Source organism: Carcharodon carcharias, chromosome 7 (assembly GCF_017639515.1).
Source record: "Carcharodon carcharias isolate sCarCar2 chromosome 7, sCarCar2.pri, whole genome shotgun sequence".
Lineage (NCBI taxonomy): Eukaryota > Metazoa > Chordata > Chondrichthyes > Lamniformes > Lamnidae > Carcharodon > Carcharodon carcharias.
The window spans coordinates 139619353-139644621 of NC_054473.1; positions in this window are offsets into that span (position 1 = coordinate 139619353).

Here is a 25269-nt window from a genome sequence, read left to right on the forward strand (position 1 = left end):
CCTAGTTTGAAGCTAGAGGAAGAAATCTACTGTTGCCCTCACAGAGCCCCCACAGAGCAGACGGCAGTCAGCCGGTTAGCTTGGAAAACTGTGAGGAGGCAGTTGGTATCTGCCGGTAACTGAAATAAGGAGCTGAGGCATTCACAGTCATGAGGTCTTAAAGAAAGGTTCGGGGGTCGCTTAGCCAAAAATCAAGTTGAAGAATCCCCATAAAATCTTATCTTGGAAAATCGCTGGAACATTGAGGAGAATCAAAATGAATTCAAGAGGGCTGAGGCATACCTCAAGGTTGATCCCTAATGAAGTGAATGAATCTTTAAGGTTCTTGTAATGCATAAGGGGTCTATTGGGGGAGCAAGTAAAAAGTAGAACTGGGTTTATAGTATAAGTCCTTATAAGCTATGGTGTTGTTAGTAGCACTTGCTTTGCTTAATCATTTTGTATACAATAAAGTTTGTTTTTGTTTCAAAACATGAAATGTTGTAGCATAATTTCTTTCAGTTAATCACTGGGTGTTTGAATTTCTTTTTAAGCATTAATAGTTCCTAACAGGGTCGTAACAATTGTAACATCTGTTCCTCTTCTGTAGAACCAGGACTCCCTGAAGTCTACTTCACTAGCTCTTCCTATCACTCATGCCATGTCTCGCAAGCATCAGCTCAGGAGTTGAGGTAGAGATGAGTGCTATGGCTGAGATCCAGAGTAATACTGAGCAACAGATGCCAGAGGAGGAAGAATAATCGGTGGTCTAGGAAGAAGGTTGCCTTCTGAGATTTGCAGCAGTCATTGGTGACTATGTCAAGCAGCAGGGTACAGATTGTGGCCCAAGTGGAGAAGCTCATTATGTCACATGAATGTTTTGCAACACTACAGTGCATCGTAGAGTGTATGAAGTCTCCAGCAATACCTGCAGCACAGTCGTCCTTGGTCAAAGCCTAAATGGTAATCAGGATTTCTCCCACAGATAGTCAGGTAGCTGTACAAAGGCTTATGGTTCTGGAATGCTGTTTCTTCCATTTTTGAGGTCTTTACTAATTTCACTGCTTACATTAACTATGCTGTCCTTAATTCCATGGCCATGGTGAGGGAATGTCCAGGATACAAATGCAATAAATGTACATGAAAGCACAATCTCGCTGACAGAAGGGGAGATGGTAGCATTGTGGTAATGTCACTGAACTAGTAATTTAGAGGCCCAGCCTAATGGGGACATGAGTTCAAATCTCACCATAGCAGCTGGTGGGATTTAAATTCAATTAATAAATTAGGAATTGAAAGCTAATCTCAGTAATAGTGACATGAAGCCATTATTGATTGTCATAAAAGCCCATCTGGTTCACTAGAAAATCTGTCATCCTTGCTTGGCCTAAATAGCCAAGTGGTTATGGTACTGGGTTTATAACCCCAAGATCAAGAGTTCATATCTCACAATGGCAAACTATGAAACAATGTAATTTGGCTTGGCCTAAATAGCCAAGTGGTTATGGTACTGGGCTTGTAGCCCCAAGATCAAGAGTTCATATCTCACAATGGCAAACTATGAAACAATGTAACTTCATCTGAATAGGAACAGATGGAAATGTGTTGGGCTTGGCCTAAATAGCCAAGTGGTTATGGTACTGGGTTTGTAACCCCAAGATCAAGAGTTCAAATCTCACAATGGCAAACTATGGAACAATGTGACTTCATCTGAAACAGATGGAAACAGGTTTGTACTCGAAAGAGTATCAAGAGTTCAAATCTCACAATGGCAAACTATGAAACAATGTAACTTCATCTGAAACAGATGGAAATGGGTTTGTACTCGAAAGAGTTACCTGGCCTATAAATGACTCCAGACCCACAGAAATATGGTTGGCTCTTAACTGCCCTCTGAAATGGCCTAGCAGGACACTCATTTAAAGGGCAATTTGGGATGGGCAACAAATGCTGGCCTTGCCAGGGCACCCAAGAAGAAAAACACACCTGGACTCTTTCAACAGCCATTTTTGACCCAGTATATGGGCTAGGAAATGTAGAGTAGTGATGGAGCCTCAGCTGGACTATCTCAGAAACCAGCTGGAGGGGTCAGGGCCATCTTAATTTCACAAAGCCCTGTCTTATATAGAGCAATCAGCTACCTCACTATGTAACAAATGTCTACCTCAGTGTACAACAGTGAGCCACCTCGGTACACAGCCACGAAACAGCTCAGTGAAAAGCAGCGAGCCACCTCAGTGTACAGCAGCGATCCACCTCAGTGTACAGCCACAAGACAACTCAGTGTAAAGCAGTGAGCCACCTCTGTACACAGCAGTGAGCCACCTCAGTGTACAGCCACTAGACAGCACAGTGTACAGCAGCGAGCCACCTCAGTGTACAGCAGTGAGCCACCTCAGTGTACAGCAGCGAGCCACCTCAGTGTACAGCAGCGATCCACCTCAGTGTACAGCCACCAGACAACTCAGTGTAAAGCAGTGAGCCACCTCTGTACACAGCAGTGAGCCACCTCAGTGTACAGCCACTAGACAGCTCAGTGTACAGCCACTAGACAGCACAGTGTACAGCAGCGAGCCACCTCAGTGTACAGCAGCGAGCCACATCAGTGTACAGCAGCGATATACCTCAGTGTACAGCAGCGAACAACCTGTGTACAGCCACAAGACAACTCAGTGTAGATCAGTGAGCCACCTCTGTACACATCAGTGAGCCACCTCAGCGTACAGCCACAAGACAACTCAGTGTAGAGCAGTGAGCCACCTCAGTATACAGCAGCAAGCCACCTCATTGTACAGTCTCTAAACAGCTGGGTATACAGAAGTGAGCCACCTCAGTAAACAGAAGCGAGCGACCTCAATGCACAGCCACTAGACAGCTCAGTGTACAGCAGTGAGCCACCTATGTAAACAGCAGCAAGCCACCTCAGTAAACAGCATCTAGACAGCTCAGTGTACAGCAGTGAGCCACCTCTGTTTACAGAAGTGAGCTACCTCTATAAACAGCACCAAGCCACCTCAGTTAACAGCAGTGAGCTACTTCAGTGTACAGCAGCGAGCCACCTTAGTAAATAGCAGCAAGCCACCTCAGTATAAAGCAGCAGTGGGCTCAGTATAAAGCAGCGAGCCACCTCAGTATATAGCAGCGAGCCACCTCAGTATAAAGCAGCGAGCCACCTCAGTATAAAGCAGCGAGCCACCTCAGTATAAAGCAGCGAGCCACCTCAGCATATATCAGCGAGCCACCTCAGTATATAGGAGCAAGCCATCTCAGTAAACAGCAGCGAGCGAGCACAGTAAAAAACAGCGAGGCACCTCAGTACACAGCAGCGAGCCACCTCAGTATATAGCAGTGAGTGACCTCAGTATCCAGCATTGGGTCACTTCAGTAAACAGCAGTGAGCTAGCTCAGTATACAGCAGCGAGTCACCTCAGTGAACAGCAGCGAGCCACCTCAGTAAACAGCAGCGAGCCACCTCAGTAAAGAGCAGCGAGTCACCTCAGTAAACAGCAGTGAGCCACCTCAGTTAACTGCAGTGAGCCACCTCAGTAAACAGCAGCGAGCCACCTCAGTAAACAGCAGCGAGCCACCTCAGTAAACAGCAGCGAGCCACCTCAGCATACGCCAGCGAGCCACATCAGTAACAGCACCAAGACACCTCAGTAATCAGCAGCAAGCCACTTCAGTAAAAAGCAGTGAGCCACCTCAGTAAATAGCAGTGAACCACCTCAGTATATAGCAGTGAGCCACATCAGTAAACAGCAGCGAGCCACCTCAGTAAACAGCAGTGAGCCACCTCAGTACATAGCAACGAGCCACCTCAGTAAACAGCAGCTAGAAACCTCAGTAAACAGCAGCGAGCTAGCTCAGTAAAGAGCAGCGAGCCACATCAGTAAACAGCAGAGAACCAACTCAATAAACAGCAGTGAGCCACCTCAGTACATAGCAACGAGCCACCTCAGTAAACAGCAGCTAGAAACCTCAGTAAACAGCAGCGAGCCAGCTCAGTAAAGAGCAGTGAGCCACATTAGTAAACAGCAGAGAACCAACTCAATAAACAGCAGTGAGCCTCCTCAGTAAACAGTAACTAGCCACCTCAGTAAATAGCAGTGAGCCACCTCAGCACACAGCAGCGAGCCACCTCAGTATATAGCAGTGAGTGACCTCAGTGTACAGCATTGGGTCACTTCAGTAAACAGCAGTGAACCACCACAGTAATCAGCAGCGAGCTACTTCAGCAAAATGCAGTGAGCCACCTCAGCATATAGCAGCGAGCCACCTCAGTAAACAGCATTGAGCTACTTCAGTAAAATGCAGTGAGCCACCTCAGCCTATAGCAGCGAGACAGCTCAGCATACAGCAGCGAGCCATCTCAGTAAACTGCAGTGAGCCATCTCAGTAAACAGCAGCGAGCCATGTCAGTAAATAGCAGCGAGCCACATCAATATATAACAGCGACTCACCTCAGTAAATAGTAGCAAGCCACCTCAGTTAACTGCAGTGAGCCACTTCATTAAACAGCAGCAAGCCACCTCAGTAAACAGCAGTGAGCCACCTCAGTAAACAGCAGCTAGAAACATCAGTAAACAGCAGCGAGCCACCTCAGTAAACAGCAGCGAGCCAACTAAGTAAAGAACAGCAAATCATCTCAATAAACAGCAGCGAGCTACCTCAGTGTACAGCCACTAGACAGCTCAGTGTACAGCAGTGAGCCACCTATGTAAACAGCAGCAAGGCACCTCTGTGTACAGCATCTAGACAGCTCAGTGTACAGCAGTGAGCCATCTCTGTATACAGAAGTGTGCTACCTCTGTAAATATCAGTGAGCCACCTGAGTAAACAGCAGCGAGCCACCTCAGTAAACAGCAACGAGCCACATGATTATACAATAGCGAGCCACCTCAGTAGAAATTAGCGAGCTTCCTCAGTAAACAGCAGCGAGCCACCTGATTATACAATAGCGAGCCACCTCAGTAGAAATTAGCGAGCTTCCTCAGTAAACAGCAGCGAGCCACCTCAGTGAACGGCAGCGAGCCACGTCAGTAAACTGCAGGAGCCATCTCAGGAAACAGCAATGAGACACCTCAGTATATAGCAGTGAGCCACCTCAGTATATAGCAGCGAGCCACCTCAGTAAATAGCAGTGAGCCACCTCAGTATATATCAGCGAGCCACCTCAATATATAGCAGCGAGCCACCTCAGTAAATAGCAGTGAGCCACCTCAGTATATAGCAGCGAGCCACCTCAGTAAATAGCAGTGAGCCACCTCAGTAAACTGCAGCGAGCCACCTCAGTAAACAGCAGCGAGCCACGTCAGTAAAACGCAGTGAGCCACATCAATATATAGCAGCGACTCACCTCAGTAAATAGTAGCGAGCCACCTCAGTTAACTGCAGTGAGCCACTTCATTAAACAGCAGAGAGCCACCTCAGTAAACAGGAGCGAGCCACCTCAATAAACAACAGCGAGCCACCTCAGTAAACAGCAGTGAGCCACCTCAGTATATAGCAGCGGGCTATCGCAGTAAGCAGCACTGAGACAGCTCAGTAAACAGCAGCAAGCCACCTCAGTAAACAGCAGTGAGCCACCTCAGTAAACAGCAGCGAGCTACATCAGTAAACAGCAGTGTGGCAGCTCAATAAACAGCAGTGAGCTACCTCAGTGTACAGCCACTAGACAGCTCAGTGTACAGCAGTGAGCCACCTATGTAAACAGCAGCAAGCCACCTCAGTGTACAGCATCTAGACAGCTCAGTGTACAGCAGTGAACAACCTCTGTATACAGCAGCGGCTACCTCAGTAAATAGCAGCGAGCCACCACAGTAAACAGCAGCGAGACATCTCAGTAAACAGCAGTGAGCCATATCAGTAAACAGCAATGAGCCACCTCAGTATATAACAGTGAGCTACCTCAGTAAACAGAAATGAGACACCTCAGTAAAGAGCAGCGAGCCACCACAGTATATAGCAGTGAGCTACTTCAGTAAACAGCAGCGAGCCTCCTCAGTTAACAGTAGTGAGCCACCTCAGTATACAGCAGCGAGCCACCACAGTAAGCAGCAGTGAGCCACCTCAGTAAACAGCAGTGAGCCATCTCAGTTAACTGCAGTGAGCCACTTCAGTAAATAGCAGGGAGCCACATCAGTAAACAGGAGCTGGACACCTCAGTAAACAGCATCGAGCCACCTCAGGAAAGAGCAGCGAGCCACCTCAATAAACAGCAGCGAGCCAGCTCAGTAAACAGAAGCGAGCCACCTGAGTATAAAGGGGCGACTCACCTCAGCAAAAAGCAGCGAGCCATCTCAGTAAACAGCAGCGAGCCACCTCAGTAAACAGCAGTGAGCCACTTCAGTAAACAGCAGTGAGCCACCTCAGTATATAGCAGCGAGCCACGTCAGTAAACAGCAGCGAGCCACCTCAGTATATAGCTGTGAGTCACCTCAGTAAACAGCAGTGAGCCACCTCAGGAAAGAGCAGCGAGCCACCTCAATAAACAGCAGTGAGCCAGCTCAGTTAACAGCAACGAGCCACCTGATTATACAACAGCGAGCCACCTCAGTCGAAAGTAGCGAGCCTCCTCAGTAAACAGCAACGAGCCACCTCAGTAAACAGCAGCGAGCCACGTCAGTAAACTGCAGGCACCATCTCAGTAAACAGCAGCGATCCACCTCAGTATATAACAGCGAGCAACGTCAGTAAACAGCAGTGAGCCACCTCAGTATACTGCAGGAGCCATCTCAGTAAACAGCAGTGAGCCACCTCAGTAAACAGCTGTGAACCACCTCAGTAAACAGCAGTGAGAGACCTCAGTAAACAGCAGAGAGCCAACTAAGTAAAGAGCAGCAAACCATCTCAGTAAACAGCAGCAAGCTACCTCAGTGTACAGCCACTATACAGCTCAGTGTACAGCAGTGAGCCAACTATGTAAACAGCAGCAAGCCACCTCAGTGTACAGCATCTAGACAGCTCAGTGTACAGCAGTGAGCCATCTCTGTATACAGAAGTGAGCTACCTCTGTAAACAGCAGCGAGCCACCTCAGTAAACAGCAGCGAGCCACCTGAGTAAACAACAGCGAGCCACCTCAGTAAACAGAAGCGAGCCACCTCAGTAAACAGAAGCGAGCCACCTCAGTAAACAGCAACGAGCCACCTGATTATACAACAGCGAGCCACCTCAGTCGAAATTAGCGAGCTTCCTCAGTAAACAGCAGCGAGCCACCTCAGTATATAGCAGCGAGCCACGTCAGTAAACAGCAGCGAGCCACCTCAGTAAACAGCAGCGAGACACCTCAGTAAACAGCAGCGAGACACCTCAGTAAACAGCAGCGTGGCAGCTCAATAAACAGCAGCGAGCTACCTCAGTGTACAGCCACTAGACAGCTCAGTGTACAGCAGTGAGCCACCTATGTAAACAGCAGTAAGCCACCTCAGTGTACAGCATCTAGACAGCTCAGTGTACAGCAGTGAGCCATCTCTGTATACAGAAGTGAGCTACCTCTGTAAACAGCAGCGAGCCACCTCAGTAAACAGCAGCGTGCCACCTCAGTAAACAGCAGGGAGCCACCTGAGTAAACAGCAGCGAGCCAGCTCAGTATATAGCAGCGAGCCACCTCAGTAACCAGCAATGAGCCACCTGATTATACAACAGCGAGCCACCTCAGTCGAAAGTAGCGAGCTTCCTCAGTAAACAGCAGCGAGCCACCTCAGTAAACAGCAGCGAGCCACGTCAGTAAACTGCAGGAGCCATCTCAGGAAACAGCAGCGAGCCATGTCAGTAAACAGCATTGATCCACTTCAGTAAACAGCAGCGAGCTACATCAGTAAACAGCAGCGTGGCAGCTCAATAAACAGCAGCGAGCTACCTCAGTGTATAGCCACTAGACAGCTCAGTGTACAGCAGTGAGCCACCTATGTAAACAGCAGCAAGCCACCTCAGTGTACAGCATCTAGACAGCTCAGTGTACAGCAGTGAACAACCTCTGTATACAGCAGCGGCTACCTCAGTAAAGAGCAGCGAGCCACCACAGTAAACAGCAGCGAGACATCTCAGTAAAGAGCAGTGAGCCACATCAGTAAACAGCAATAAGCCACCTCAGTATATAACAGTGAGCTACCTCAGTAAACAGAAGTGAGACACCTCAGTAAACAGCAGCGAGCCACCACAGTATATAGCGGTGAGCTACTTCAGTAAACAGCAGCGAGCCTCCTCAGTTAACAGTAGTGAGCCACCTCAGTATACAGCAGCGAGCCACCACAGTAAGCAGCAGTGAGCCACCTCAGTTAACTGCAGCAAGCCACCTGAGTAAACAACAGCGAGCCACCTCAGTAAACAGAAGCGAGCCACCTCAGTAAACAGAAGCGAGCCACCTCAGTAAACAGCAACGAGCCACCTGATTATACAACAGCGAGCCACCTCAGTCGAAATTAGCGAGCTTCCTCAGTAAACAGCAGCGAGCCACCTCAGTATATAGCAGCGAGCCACATCAGTAAACAGCAGCGAGCCACCTCAGTAAACAGCAGCGAGACACCTCAGTAAACAGCAGCGAGACACCTCAGTAAACAGCAGCGTGGCAGCTCAATAAACAGCAGCGAGCTACCTCAGTGTACAGCCACTAGACAGCTCAGTGTACAGCAGTGAGCCACCTATGTAAACAGCAGTAAGCCACCTCAGTGTACAGCATCTAGACAGCTCAGTGTACAGCAGTGAGCCATCTCTGTATACAGAAGTGAGCTACCTCTGTAAACAGCAGCGAGCCACCTCAGTAAACAGCAGCGTGCCACCTCAGTAAACAGCAGGGAGCCACCTGAGTAAACAGCAGCGAGCCAGCTCAGTATATAGCAGCGAGCCACCTCAGTAACCAGCAATGAGCCACCTGATTATACAACAGCGAGCCACCTCAGTCGAAAGTAGCGAGCTTCCTCAGTAAACAGCAGCGAGCCACCTCAGTAAACAGCAGCGAGCCACGTCAGTAAACTGCAGGAGCCATCTCAGGAAACAGCAGCGAGCCACGTCAGTAAACAGCATTGATCCACTTCAGTAAACAGCAGCGAGCTACATCAGTAAACAGCAGCGTGGCAGCTCAATAAACAGCAGCGAGCTACCTCAGTGTATAGCCACTAGACAGCTCAGTGTACAGCAGTGAGCCACCTATGTAAACAGCAGCAAGCCACCTCAGTGTACAGCATCTAGACAGCTCAGTGTACAGCAGTGAACAACCTCTGTATACAGCAGCGGCTACCTCAGTAAAGAGCAGCGAGCCACCACAGTAAACAGCAGCGAGACATCTCAGTAAAGAGCAGTGAGCCACATCAGTAAACAGCAATAAGCCACCTCAGTATATAACAGTGAGCTACCTCAGTAAACAGAAGTGAGACACCTCAGTAAACAGCAGCGAGCCACCACAGTATATAGCGGTGAGCTACTTCAGTAAACAGCAGCGAGCCTCCTCAGTTAACAGTAGTGAGCCACCTCAGTATACAGCAGCGAGCCACCACAGTAAGCAGCAGTGAGCCACCTCAGTTAACTGCAGCAAGCCACTTCAGTAAATAGCAGCGAGCCACCTCAGTAAACAGGAGCTGGACACCTCAGTAAACAGCATCGAGCCACCTCAGTAAACAGCAGCAAGCCACCTCAATAAACAGCAGTGAGCCAGCTCAGTAAACAGCAGTGAGCCAGCTCAGTAAACTGCAGCGAGCCACTTCAGTAAACAGCAGTGAGCCACCTCAGTAAACAGCAGCGAGCCACCTCAGTAAACAGGAGTGAGCCACCTCAGTATATAGCAGTGTGCCATCTCAGTATATAGCAGTGAGCCACCTCAGTATATAGCAGTGAGCCACCTCAGTAAACAGCAGCGAGCCACCTCAGTATATAGCAGTGAGCTACTTCAGTAAACAGCAGCGAGCCTCCTCAGTAAACAGCAGCGAGCCACCTCAGTAAACAGCAGCGAGCCACGTCAGTAAACAGCAGCGAGCAACCTCACTAAACTATAGCGAGCCACCTCAGTATATAGCAGCGAACCACCGCAGTAAACAGAAGCGAGCCACCTCAGTAAAAAGCAGTGAGTTGCCTCTGTATATAGTAGCAAGCTACCTCATTAAACAGCATCGAGCCACCACAGTAAGCAGCAGTGAGCCACATCAGTAAACAGCAGCGAGCCACGTCAGAATACAGCAACGAGCCACCTGAGTAAATAGCAGCTGGCAACTCAGTATATAGCAGCAAGCCACCTCAGTAACCAGCAGCGAGTGAACTCATTAACCAGCAGTGACCCACCTCAGTAAACGGCAGCGAGCCACATCAGTAAACAACAGTGAGCCAGCTCAGTAAATATCAGCGAGCCACCTCAGTAACAGCAACAAGCCACCTCAGTATATAACAGCGAAGCAACCAAGTAAACAGCGTCGAGCCACCTCAGTAAACAGCAGTGAGCCAACTTAGTAAACAGCAGCGAGCCATCTCAGTAAACAGCAGCGAGGCACCTCAGTAAACAGCAGCGAGCCACCTCAATAAACAGTAGCCAGCCATGTCAGTAAACAGCAGTGAAACACCTCAGTAAAGAGCAGTGAGCCACATTGGTAACCAGCAGTGAGCCACCTCAGTAAACAGCAGTGTGCCACCTCAGTAACAGCAACGAGCCACCTCAGTATGTAGCAGTGAGCTACCACAGTAAACAAAAGTGAGACACCTCAGTACACAGCAGTGAGGCACCTCAGTAAAGAGCAGCGAGCCACTTCTGTAAACAGCACCGAGCCACCTTAGTTACTTGTAGCGAGCCACTTATGTAAACAGCAGCGAGCCACCTCAGTAAACAGCAGCGAGCCACCTCAGTAAACAGCAGCGAGCCACCCCAGTAAACAGCAGCGAGCCACCTCAGTATATAGCAGCGAGCCACCTCAGTATATAGCAGCGAGCCACCTCAGTAAAGAGAAGCGAGCCACATCAGTAAGCAGCAGTGAGCCACCTCAGTATATAACAGCGAGCCACCTCAGTAAACAATAGCGACCAACCTCAATACATAGCAACGAGCCATCTCAGTAAACAGCAGCGAACCACCTCAGTAAACAGCAGCGAGCATCCGCAGTAAACAGTAGTGAGCCACCTTAGTAAAGAGCAGCCAGCCACCTCAGTGAACAGCAGCGAGCCACCTAGGTAAACAGCAGGGCCACCTCAGTAAGAGCAGCGAGCCACATCAGTATATAGCAGTGAGCCACCGCAGTAAACAGCAGCGAGCCACATCAGTATATAGCAGTGAGCCACTGCAGTAAAAAGCAGCGAGCCACCTCAGTTGAAAGTAGCAAGCCACCTCAGTATATAGCAGTGAGCCACCGCAGTAAGTAGCAGTAAGCCACATCAGTAAACAGCAGCAAGCCACCTCAGAATACAGCAGCGAGCCTCCTCAGTAAACAGAAGCAGGCACCTCAGTATATAGCAGTGAGCCACCTCAGTAAACAGCATCGAGCCACTTCAGTAAACAGCAGTGAGCAACGTCAATAACAGCAGCGAGTCACCTCAGTAAACAGCAGCGAGCAACCTCAGTTAACAGCAGCGAGCCACGTCAGTAAACTGCAGGAGCCATCTCAGGAAACAGCAGCGAGCCACGTCAGTAAACAGCATTGATCCACTTCAGTAAACAGCAGCGAGCTACATCAGTAAACAGCAGCGTGGCAGCTCAATAAACAGCAGCGAGCTACCTCAGTGTATAGCCACTAGACAGCTCAGTGTACAGCAGTGAGCCACCTATGTAAACAGCAGCAAGCCACCTCAGTGTACAGCATCTAGACAGCTCAGTGTACAGCAGTGAACAACCTCTGTATACAGCAGCGGCTACCTCAGTAAAGAGCAGCGAGCCACCACAGTAAACAGCAGCGAGACATCTCAGTAAAGAGCAGTGAGCCACATCAGTAAACAGCAATAAGCCACCTCAGTATATAACAGTGAGCTACCTCAGTAAACAGAAGTGAGACACCTCAGTAAACAGCAGCGAGCCACCACAGTATATAGCGGTGAGCTACTTCAGTAAACAGCAGCGAGCCTCCTCAGTTAACAGTAGTGAGCCACCTCAGTATACAGCAGCGAGCCACCACAGTAAGCAGCAGTGAGCCACCTCAGTTAACTGCAGCAAGCCACTTCAGTAAATAGCAGCGAGCCACCTCAGTAAACAGGAGCTGGACACCTCAGTAAACAGCATCGAGCCACCTCAGTAAACAGCAGCAAGCCACCTCAATAAACAGCAGTGAGCCAGCTCAGTAAACAGCAGTGAGCCAGCTCAGTAAACTGCAGCGAGCCACTTCAGTAAACAGCAGTGAGCCACCTCAGTAAACAGCAGCGAGCCACCTCAGTAAACAGGAGTGAGCCACCTCAGTATATAGCAGTGTGCCATCTCAGTATATAGCAGTGAGCCACCTCAGTATATAGCAGTGAGCCACCTCAGTAAACAGCAGCGAGCCACCTCAGTATATAGCAGTGAGCTACTTCATTAAACAGCAGCGAGCCTCCTCAGTAAACAGCAGCGAGCCACCTCAGTAAACAGCAGCGAGCCACGTCAGTAAACAGCAGCGAGCAACCTCACTAAACTATAGCGAGCCACCTCAGTATATAGCAGCGAACCACCGCAGTAAACAGAAGCGAGCCACCTCAGTAAAAAGCAGTGAGTTGCCTCTGTATATAGTAGCAAGCTACCTCATTAAACAGCATCGAGCCACCACAGTAAGCAGCAGTGAGCCACATCAGTAAACAGCAGCGAGCCACGTCAGAATACAGCAACGAGCCACCTGAGTAAATAGCAGCTGGCAACTCAGTATATAGCAGCAAGCCACCTCAGTAACCAGCAGCGAGTGAACTCATTAACCAGCAGTGACCCACCTCAGTAAACGGCAGCGAGCCACATCAGTAAACAACAGTGAGCCAGCTCAGTAAATATCAGCGAGCCACCTCAGTAACAGCAACAAGCCACCTCAGTATATAACAGCGAAGCAACCAAGTAAACAGCGTCGAGCCACCTCAGTAAACAGCAGTGAGCCAACTTAGTAAACAGCAGCGAGCCATCTCAGTAAACAGCAGCGAGGCACCTCAGTAAACAGCAGCGAGCCACCTCAATAAACAGTAGCCAGCCACGTCAGTAAACAGCAGTGAAACACCTCAGTAAAGAGCAGTGAGCCACATTGGTAACCAGCAGTGAGCCACCTCAGTAAACAGCAGTGTGCCACCTCAGTAACAGCAACGAGCCACCTCAGTATGTAGCAGTGAGCTACCACAGTAAACAAAAGTGAGACACCTCAGTACACAGCAGTGAGGCACCTCAGTAAAGAGCAGCGAGCCACTTCTGTAAACAGCACCGAGCCACCTTAGTTACTTGTAGCGAGCCACTTATGTAAACAGCAGCGAGCCACCTCAGTAAACAGCAGCGAGCCACCTCAGTAAACAGCAGCGAGCCACCCCAGTAAACAGCAGCGAGCCACCTCAGTATATAGCAGCGAGCCACCTCAGTATATAGCAGCGAGCCACCTCAGTAAAGAGAAGCGAGCCACATCAGTAAGCAGCAGTGAGCCACCTCAGTATATAACAGCGAGCCACCTCAGTAAACAATAGCGACCAACCTCAATACATAGCAACGAGCCATCTCAGTAAACAGCAGCGAACCACCTCAGTAAACAGCAGCGAGCATCCGCAGTAAACAGTAGTGAGCCACCTTAGTAAAGAGCAGCCAGCCACCTCAGTGAACAGCAGCGAGCCACCTAGGTAAACAGCAGGGCCACCTCAGTAAGAGCAGCGAGCCACATCAGTATATAGCAGTGAGCCACCGCAGTAAACAGCAGCGAGCCACATCAGTATATAGCAGTGAGCCACTGCAGTAAAAAGCAGCGAGCCACCTCAGTTGAAAGTAGCAAGCCACCTCAGTATATAGCAGTGAGCCACCGCAGTAAGTAGCAGTAAGCCACATCAGTAAACAGCAGCAAGCCACCTCAGAATACAGCAGCGAGCCTCCTCAGTAAACAGAAGCAGGCACCTCAGTATATAGCAGTGAGCCACCTCAGTAAACAGCATCGAGCCACTTCAGTAAACAGCAGTGAGCAACGTCAATAACAGCAGCGAGTCACCTCAGTAAACAGCAGCGAGCAACCTCAGTTAACAGCAGCGAGCCACGTCAGTAAACTGCAGGAGCCATCTCAGGAAACAGCAGCGAGCCACGTCAGTAAACAGCATTGATCCACTTCAGTAAACAGCAGCGAGCTACATCAGTAAACAGCAGCGTGGCAGCTCAATAAACAGCAGCGAGCTACCTCAGTGTATAGCCACTAGACAGCTCAGTGTACAGCAGTGAGCCACCTATGTAAACAGCAGCAAGCCACCTCAGTGTACAGCATCTAGACAGCTCAGTGTACAGCAGTGAACAACCTCTGTATACAGCAGCGGCTACCTCAGTAAAGAGCAGCGAGCCACCACAGTAAACAGCAGCGAGACATCTCAGTAAAGAGCAGTGAGCCACATCAGTAAACAGCAATAAGCCACCTCAGTATATAACAGTGAGCTACCTCAGTAAACAGAAGTGAGACACCTCAGTAAACAGCAGCGAGCCACCACAGTATATAGCGGTGAGCTACTTCAGTAAACAGCAGCGAGCCTCCTCAGTTAACAGTAGTGAGCCACCTCAGTATACAGCAGCGAGCCACCACAGTAAGCAGCAGTGAGCCACCTCAGTTAACTGCAGCAAGCCACTTCAGTAAATAGCAGCGAGCCACCTCAGTAAACAGGAGCTGGACACCTCAGTAAACAGCATCGAGCCACCTCAGTAAACAGCAGCAAGCCACCTCAATAAACAGCAGTGAGCCAGCTCAGTAAACAGCAGTGAGCCAGCTCAGTAAACTGCAGCGAGCCACTTCAGTAAACAGCAGTGAGCCACCTCAGTAAACAGCAGCGAGCCACCTCAGTAAACAGGAGTGAGCCACCTCAGTATATAGCAGTGTGCCATCTCAGTATATAGCAGTGAGCCACCTCAGTATATAGCAGTGAGCCACCTCAGTAAACAGCAGCGAGCCACCTCAGTATATAGCAGTGAGCTACTTCATTAAACAGCAGCGAGCCTCCTCAGTAAACAGCAGCGAGCCACCTCAGTAAACAGCAGCGAGCCACGTCAGTAAACAGCAGCGAGCAACCTCACTAAACTATAGCGAGCCACCTCAGTATATAGCAGCGAACCACCGCAGTAAACAGAAGCGAGCCACCTCAGTAAAAAGCAGTGAGTTGCCTCTGTATATAGTAGCAAGCTACCTCATTAAACAGCATCGAGCCACCACAGTAAGCAGCAGTGAGCCACATCAGTAAACAGCAGCGAGCCACGTCAGAATACAGCAACGAGCCACCTGAGTAAATAGCAGCTGGCAACTCAGTATATAGCAGCAAGCCACCTCAGTAACCAGCAGCGAGTGAACTCATTAACCAGCAGTGACCCACCTCAGTAAACAGCAGCGAGCCACATCAGTAAACAACAGTGAGCCAGCTCAGTAAATATCAGCGAGCCACCTCAGTAACAGCAACAAGCCACCTCAGTATATAACAGCGAAGCAACCAAGTAAACAGCGTCGAGCCACCTCAGTAAACAGCAGTGAGCCAACTTAGTAAACAGCAGCGAGCCATCTCAGTAAACAGCAGCGAGGCACCTCAGTAAACAGCAGCGAGCCACCTCAATAAACAGTAGCCAGCCACGTCAGTAAACAGCAGTGAAACACCTCAGTAAAGAGCAGTGAGCCACATTGGTAACCAGCAGTGAGCCACCTCAGTAAACAGCAGTGTGCCACCTCAGTAACAGCAACGAGCCACCTCAGTATGTAGCAGTGAGCTACCACAGTAAACAAAAGTGAGACACCTCAGTACACAGCAGTGAGGCACCTCAGTAAAGAGCAGCGAGCCACTTCTGTAAACAGCACCGAGCCACCTTAGTTACTTGTAGCGAGCCACTTATGTAAACAGCAGCGAGCCACCTCAGTAAACAGCAGCGAGCCACCTCAGTAAACAGCAGCGAGCCACCCCAGTAAACAGCAGCGAGCCACCTCAGTATATAGCAGCGAGCCACCTCAGTATATAGCAGCGAGCCACCTCAGTAAAGAGAAGCGAGCCACATCAGTAAGCAGCAGTGAGCCACCTCAGTATATAACAGCGAGCCACCTCAGTAAACAATAGCGACCAACCTCAATACATAGCAACGAGCCATCTCAGTAAACAGCAGCGAACCACCTCAGTAAACAGCAGCGAGCATCCGCAGTAAACAGTAGTGAGCCACCTTAGTAAAGAGCAGCCAGCCACCTCAGTGAACAGCAGCGAGCCACCTAGGTAAACAGCAGGGCCACCTCAGTAAGAGCAGCGAGCCACATCAGTATATAGCAGTGAGCCACCGCAGTAAACAGCAGCGAGCCACATCAGTATATAGCAGTGAGCCACTGCAGTAAAAAGCAGCGAGCCACCTCAGTTGAAAGTAGCAAGCCACCTCAGTATATAGCAGTGAGCCACCGCAGTAAGTAGCAGTAAGCCACATCAGTAAACAGCAGCAAGCCACCTCAGAATACAGCAGCGAGCCTCCTCAGTAAACAGAAGCAGGCACCTCAGTAGATAGCAGTGAGCCACCTCAGTAAACAGCATCGAGCCACTTCAGTAAACAGCAGTGAGCAACGTCAATAACAGCAGCGAGTCACCTCAGTAAACAGCAGCGATCCACCTCAGTAAAAAGCAGTGAGCCACCTCAGTAAACAGCAGCGAGCCACCTCAGTAACCAGCAGTGAGCTACCTCAGTAACAGCAGTGAGCCACCTCAGTAAATAGCAATGAGCCACCTCAGTAAACAGCAGCGAGCCACCTCAGTAAAGAGCAGTGATTCAACTCAGTGAACAGCATCGAGCCACCTCAGTAAACAGCAGTGAGCCACCTCAGTAAACAGCAGCAAGCCACCTTAGTATATAGCAGGGAGCCACCTCATTAAACAGCAGTGAGCCACCTCAGTAAACAGCAGCGACCAACCTTAGTACATAGCAACGAGCCATCTCAGTAAAAAGCAGGGAGCCTCCTCAGTAAACAGATGTGGGGCATCGCAGTAAACAGCTGTGAGCCACCTCAGTATATAGTAGAGAGCTAACTCAGTAAACAGCAGTGAGCCACCTCAGTATATAGTAGAGAGCTACCTCAGTAAACAGCATTGAGCCACCTCAGTCAACAGCAGTGATCCACCTCAATATACAGCAGTGAGCCACCTCAGTATATAGCAGGGAGCCAGCTCATTAAATAGCAGGGAGCCACCTCAGTATTTGCAGCGAGCCACCGCAGTAAGCAACAGGGGGCAACAACAGTGTACAGCAGTGGGCCACCTCAGTAAACAGCATTGAACGAGCTCAGTCAACAGCAGTGATCCACCTCAATATACAGCAGCGAGCCACCTCAGTATATAGCAGTTAGCCAGCTCAGTAAACAGCAGCAAGCCACCCCAGTAAACAGCAGCGAGCCACCTCAGTAAACAGAAGCGGGCCACCTAAGTAAACAGCAGTGAGCCACCTCAGTGTATAGTAGAGAGCTACCTCAGTAAACAGTAGCGAGCCACCTCAGTATATAACAGCGATCAAACTCAGTAAAGAGCACCGAGCCACCTCAGTATATAGCAAAGAGCCACCTAAGTAAACAGCATCGAGTCACCTCTGTACACAGCAGCTAGACACCTCAGTAAACAGCAGTGAGCCACCTCAGTAACCAGCAGCGAGCCACCTCAGTAACAGCAACGAGCCACCTCAGTATATAGCAGTGATCTACCTCAGTAAATTGCAGAGAGCCATCTCATTATATAGCATCGAGCCACTTTAGTAAACAGCAGCCAGCCACCTTAATAAACAGGATCGAGCCACCTCAGTATAAAGCAGCGAGACACCACAGTTAACAGCAACGAACCACCTCTGAATATAGCAGTGAGCCACCAGAGTAAACAGCAGTGAGCAACCTCAGTATATAGCAGCGAGCCACCAGAGTAAACAGCAGCGAGCCACCAGAGTAAACAGCTGTGAGCCATCTCAGTAAACAGAAGCGAACCACCTCAGCATATAGGAGCAAGCCAACTCAGTAAAATGCATCGAGCCATATCAGTATATTACAGCGAGCCACCTCAGTAAACAGCAGTGAACTCCCTCAGTAACCAGCAGTGAGCCACCTCAGTAACAGCAGCAAGCCCCCTCAGTAAACAGCAGCGAGCCACCTCAGTAAACAGCAGTGATCCACCTCAGTAACCAGCAGTGAGCCACCTCAGTAACAGCAGCGAGCCACCTCAGTAAACAGCAGCGAGCCTCCTCAGTAAACAGCAGCGAGCCTCCTCAGTAAACAGCAGCGAGCCACCTCTCTAAACAGCAGCGAGCCAACTCGGTAAACAGCCACGAGCCACCTCAGTAAACAGCAGCAAGACACCTTAGTAAACAATAGATAGCCACTTCAGTAAACAGCAGTGAGGCACCTCAGTAAACAGCAGCGAGCCACTTCAGGAAACAACAGTGAGCCACCTCAGTAATTTGCAGAGAGCCACCTCAGTAACACCAATGAGCCACCTCAGTAAAGAGCAGCGAGCCACCTCAGTAAACAGCAGCGAGCCACCTCAATATATAGCAGCGAGCCACCTCAGTAAAGAGCAGCGAGCCACCTCAGTAAACAGCAGCGAGCCACCTCAGTAAAGAGCAGTGAGCCACCTCAGTAAAGAGCAGTGAGCCACCTCAGTAAACAGCAGCGAGCCATCTCAGGAAACAGCAGCAAGCCACCACTGTATTTTGCAATGAGCCTCCTCAGTAAACAGCAGCGAGCCACCTCTCTAAACAGCAGCGAGCCAACTCGGTAAACAGCAGCGAGCCACCACAGTAAACAGCACGAGCCACCTCAGTATATTGCAGTGAGCCTCCTCAGTAAACAGCAGCAAACCACCTCATTACATATCATCGAGCCACTTTAGTAAACAGCAGCCAGCCACCTTAACACACAGCAGTAAGCCACCTCAGTATAAAGCAGCGAGACACCACAGTAAACAGCAGCGAACCACCTCTCAATATAGCAGTGAGCCACCTCAGTAAACAGCAGTGAGCCACCTCAGTAAACAACAGTGAGCGACCTCAGTATATAGCAGCGAGCCACCAGAGTAAACAGCAGCGAGCCATCTCAGTAAACAGCAGCGAACCACCTCAGCATATAGGAGCAAGCCAACTCAGTAAAAAGCATCGAGCCATATCAGTATATTACAGCGAGCCACCTCAGTCTACAATAGCAAGCCACCTCAGTAAACAGCGGCGAGCCACCACAGTGTATAGCAGCGGGCCACCTAAGTAAACAGCAGTGAGCCCCCTCAGTAAACAGCAGCGAGTCCCCTCAGTAAACAGCAGCGAGCCATCTCAGTAAACAACAGCGATCCACCTCAGTAAACAGCAGTGATCCACCTCAGTAAACAGCAGCGAGCCACCTCAGTGTACGGCATCGAGCCAGGTCAATGTACAGCAGTGAGCCACCTCAATAAACAGCAGCGAGCCACCTCAGTAAATAGTAACGAGCCACCTCAATATATAGCAGCGAGCCACCTCGGTAAACAGCAGTGAGCCACTTCAATAAACAGCAGCAAGCCACCTTAGTATGTAGCAGCAAGCTACGTCAGTAAACAGCAGCAGGCGATCTCAGTAAAAAGTACTGAGCCACCTCAGTATACAGCAGTGAGCCACCTCAGTAAACACCAGCGAGCCAACTCAGTAAACAACAGCGAGTCACCTCAGTAAACAGCAGCGAGCCACCTGAGTAAACAGCAGCGAGTCACCTCAGTAAACAGTGGCGAGACACCTCGTTAAACAGCAGTGAGCCACCTCAGTAAACCACAGCGAGCCATCTTAGTATACAGCAGCAAACCACCTCAGTATACAGCAGCAAGCCACCACATTATATAGCAGCGAGCCATCTCAGTATATTGCAGTGAGCCACTTCAGTAAACAGCAGCGAGCCAGCTGTGTATATAGCAGTGAGCTAGCTCAGTAAACAGCAGCGAGCCACATCAGTAAAGAGCAGCGAGCCACCTCAGTAAACAGCAGCGAGCCACCTCAGTAAACAGCAGCGAGCCACCTCAGTTAACAGGAGTGAGCCTCCTCAGTAACAGCATGAGCCACCTCAGTATATAGCAGAGAGCCACCTCAATAAAGAGCAGCGAGCTAACTCGGTAAACAGCAGTGAGCCACCTCAGCAAACAACAGCGATCCACCTCAGTAAAAGCAGCGAGGCACCTCAAAAAACAGCAGCAAGCCACCTCAGTAAACAGCAGTGAGCCACCTCAGTAAACAGCAGTGAGCCACATCAGTATATCGCAGCGAGCCATCTCAGTATATAGCAGCGAGCCACCTCATCAAAAATCCAAGAGCCACCTTATTAAAGAGCAGCGAGTCACCTCAATAAACAGCCGTGAGCCTCCTCAGTAAATTGCAGAGAGCCACCTCAGTATACAGCAGCGAGCCACCACAGTAAACAGCACGAGCCACCTCAGTAAACAGCAGCGAGCCAACTCGGTAACGAGCCGCGAGCAACTTCAGTATATAGCAGCGAGCCACCTCTCTAAACAGCAGCGAGTCCCCTCAGTAAACAGCAGCGAGCCAACTCGGTAAAGAGCCGCAAGCCACTTCAGTATATAGCAGCGAGCCACCTCTCTAAACAACAGCGAGACACCTCAATAAACAGCAGCCAGCCACCTTAGTAAACAATAGATAGCCACCTCAATAAACAGAAACAAGCCACCTCAGTAAACAGCAGCGAACCACATCAATAAACAGCAGAGAGACACCTCAATAAACAGCAACGAGCAACCTCAGTAAACAGCAGCGAGCCACCACAGTAAACATCACGAGCCACCTCAGTATATTGCAGTGAGCCTCCTCAGTAAACAGCAGCGAGCCACCTCAGTAAATAGTAATGAGCCACCTCAATATATAGCAGCGAGCCACCTCAGTAAACAGCAGCAGGCCACCTAAGTATGTAGCAGCAAGCTACGTCAGTAAACAGCAGCAGGCGATCTCAGTAAAAAGTAGTGAGCCACCTCAGTATACAGCAGTGAGCCACCTCAGTAAACAACAGCGAGCCAACTCAGTAAACAGCAGCGAGCCACCTCAGTAAACAGCCGCGAGACACCTCGTTAAACAGCAGTGAGCCACCTCAGTAAACCAAAGCAAGCCATCTTAGTATATAGCAGCAAACAACCTCAGTAAACAGCAACAAGCCACCGCATTATATAGCAGCGAGCCATCTCAGTATATTGCAGGGAGCCACTTCAGTAAACAGCAGCGAGCCAGCTCTGTATATAACAGTGAGCTAGCTCTGTAAACAGCAACGAGCCACCTCAATAAACAGCAGCGAGCCACCACAGTAAACAGCACGAGCCACCTCAGTAAGCAGCAGCGAGCCAACTCGGTAAAGAGCCGCGAGCCACTTCAGTATATAGCAGCGAGCCATTTTCTAAACAGCAGCGAGCCCCCTCAGTAAACAGCAGCGAGCCAACTCGGTAAAAAGCAGCAAGCCACTTCAGTATATAGCAGCGAGCCACCTCTCTAAACAGCAGCGAGACACCTCAGTAAACAGCAGCCAGCCACCTTAGTAAACAATAGATAGCCACCTCAATAAAAAGCAACGAGCCACCTCAGTAAACAGCAGCGAGCCACCTCAATAAACAGCAGCGAGCCACCTCAATAAACAGCAACGAGCAACCTCAGTAAACAGCAGCGAGCCACCACAGTAAACATCACGAGCCACCTCAGTATATTGCAGTAAGCCTCTTCAGTGAACAGCAGCGAGCCACCTCTCTAAACATCAGCGAGCCAACTCGGTAAACAGCCGCGAGCCACCTCAGTATATAGCAGCGAGTCACCTTAGTAAACAATAGATAGCCACTTCAGTCAACAGCAGCAGGCCACTTCAGTATATAGCACCGTGCCAACGCACTAAGCAGCAGCGAGCCAGCTCAGTATATAGGACCGGGCCACATCAGGAAACAACAGCGAGCCACCTCGCTATGTTGCCCTGAGCCCCTCGGTAAACAGCAGTGAGTCACTTCAGTCTATAGCTGCGAGCCATCTCTGTAAACAACCGTGAGCCACCACGGTAAACTGCAGCGAGCCACATCAATATATAGCAGCAGGCCACATCAGTAAAGAGTAGCACGTCACCTCAATAAATAGCAGCAAGCCACCTTAGTATGTAGCAGCAAGCTACGTTAGTAAACAGCAGCGGGCAATCACAGTAAAAAGTAGTGAGCCACTTCAGTATAGAGCAGTGAGCCACCTCAGTAAACAACAGCGAGCCACCTCAGTAAACAGCAGCGAGTCACCTCAGTAAGCAACAGTGAGCCACCTCAGTAAACAGCAGCGAGCCAACTCAGTAAATAGTAGCGAGCCACCTCAATATATAGCAGTGAGCCACCTCAATAAACAGCAGCGATCCACCTCAGTAAATAGTAATGAGCCACATCAATAAACAGCAGCAAGCCACCTTAGTATGTAGCAGCAAGCTACATCAATAAACAGAAGCGGGCGATCTCTGTAAAACGTACGGAACCACCTCACTATACAGTAGTGAGCCACCTCAGTAAACAACAGCGAGCTAACTCAGTAAACAGCAGCGAGTCACCTCAGTAAACAGCAGCGAGTCACCTCAGTAAACAGCAGCGAGCCACCTGAGTAAACAGCAACGGGCCACCTCAGTAAACAGCAACGGGCCACCTCAGTAAACAGCAGCGAGCCAGCACAGTAAACAGCAGCGAGCCACCTCAGTATATTGCAGTGAGCCTCCTCAGTAAACAGCAGCGAGCCACCTCTCTAAACAGCAGCGAGCCAACTCGGTAAACAGCCGTGAGCCACCTCAGTAAACAGCAGCAAGACACCTTAGTAAACAATAGATAGCCACTTCAGTAAACAGCAGTGAGCCACCTCAGTAAACAGCAGCGAGCCACTTCAGGAAACAACAGTGAGCCACCTCAGTAATTTGCAGAGAGCCACCTCAGTAACACCAATAAGCCACCTCAGTGAAGAGCAGCGAGCAACCTCAGTAAATAGTAACGAGCCACCTCAGTAAACAGCAGCGAGCCACCTCAGTAAATAGTAACGAGCCACCTTAGTAAACAACAGCGAGCCACCTCAGTAAACAATAGTGAGTCACCTCAGTAAACTGCATCGAGCCACCACAGTAAATAGTAATGAGCCACCTCAATATACAGCAGTGAGCCACAGCAATAAGAAGCAGCGAGCAACCTCAGTAAACAGCAGTGAGCCACCTCAGTAAATAGTAACGAGCCACCTCAATATATAGCAGAGAGCCACCTCAATAAACAGCAGTGAGCCACCTCAATAAACAGCAGCGAGCCACCTCAGTAAATAGTAATGAGCCACCTCAATATATAGCAGCGAGTCACCTCAGTAAACAGCAGTGAGCCACTTCAGTAAACAGCAGCAAGCCACCTTAGTATGTAGCAGCAAGCTACGTCAGTAAACAGCAGCGGGCGATCTCGGTAAAAAGTAGTGAGCCACTTCAGTATACAGCAGTGAGCCACCTCAGTAAACAACAGCGAGCCAACTCAGTAAACAGCAGCGAGTCACCTCAGTAAACAGCAGCGAGCCACCTCAGTAAACAGCCGCGAGACACCTCCTTAAACAGCAGTGAGCAAACTCAGTAAACCACAGCGAGCCATCTTATTATAGAGCAGCAAACAACCTCAGTATACAGCAGCAAGCCACCGCATTATATAGCAGCGAGCCATTACAGTATATTGCAGTGAGCCACTTCAGTAAAGAGCAGCGAGCCAGCTCTGTATATAGCAGTGAGCTAGCTCAGTAAACAGCAGTGAGCCACATCAGTAAAGAGCAGCTAGCCACCTCAGTATATAGCAGCGAGCCACCTCAATAAACAGCAGTGAGCCACCTCAGTAAACAGCAGCGAGCCACCTCAGATAACAGCAGAGAGCCACCTCAGATAACAGCAGCGAGCCACTTCAGTAAACAGCCGTGAGCCACCTCAGTAAACAGCCGTGAGCCACCTCAGTAAACAGCAACAAGCCACCTTAGTAAGCCATAGATAGCCACCTCAATAAACAGCAATGGGTCACCTCAGTAAACAGCAGCGAGCCACCACAGTAAACAGCACGAGCCACCTCAGTATATTACAGTGAGCCTCCTCAGTAAACAGCAGCGAGCCACCTCTCTAAACAGCAGCGAGCCAACTCGGTAAACAGCAGCAAGCCACCTTAGTAAACCATAGATAGCCACCTCAATAAACAGCAATGGGCCACCTCAGTAATCAGCAGCGAGCCACCACAGTAAACAACACGAGCCACCTCAGTATATTGCAGTGAGCCTCCTCAGTAAATAGTAACGAGCCACCTCAGTAAAAAGCAGTGAGCCACCTCAGTAAAAAGCAGCGAGCCATCTCAGGAAACAGCAGCAAGCCACCTCAGTTGTAGCAGCAAGCTAGGTCAGTAAAGAGCAGCGGAAGACCTCAGTAAACAGTAGTGAGCCACCTCAATAAACTGCAGCGAGCCACAGCAATAAGAAGCAGCGAGCCACCTCAGTAAATAGTAATGAGCCACCTCAATAATTAGCAGCGGGCCACCTCAGTAAACAGCAGTGAGCCACTTCAATAAACAGCAGCAAGCCACCTTAGTATGTAGCAGCAAGCTACATCAGTAAACAGAAGCGGGCGATCTCTGTAAAACGTACGGAAGCACCTCACTATACAGTAGTGAGCCACCTCAGTAAACAACAGTGAGCCAACTCAGTAAACAGCAGCGAGTCACCTCAGTAAACAGCTGCGAGCCACCTCAGTAAAACAGCAGCGAGCCACCTCAGTAAACAGCAGCGAGCCAGCAAGTAAACAGCAGCGAGCCACATCAGTATATTGCAGTGAGCCTCCTCAGTAAACAGCAGCGAGCCACCTCTCTAAACAGCAGCGAGCCAACTCGGTAAACAGCCACGAGCCACCTCAGTAAACAGCAGCAAGACACCTTAGTAAACAATAGATAGCCACTTCAGTAAACAGCAGTGAGGCACCTCAGTAAACAGCAGTGAGCCACTTCAGGAAACAACAGTGAGCCACCTCAGTAATTTGCAGAGAGCCACCTCAGTAACACCAATGAGCCACCTCAGTAATGAGCAGTGAGCCACCTCAGTAAACAGCAGCGAGCCACCTCAATATATAGCAGCGAGCCACCTCAGTAAAGAGGAGCGAGCAACCTCAGTAAAGAGGAGCGAGCCACCTCAGTAAAGAGGAGCGAGCCACCTC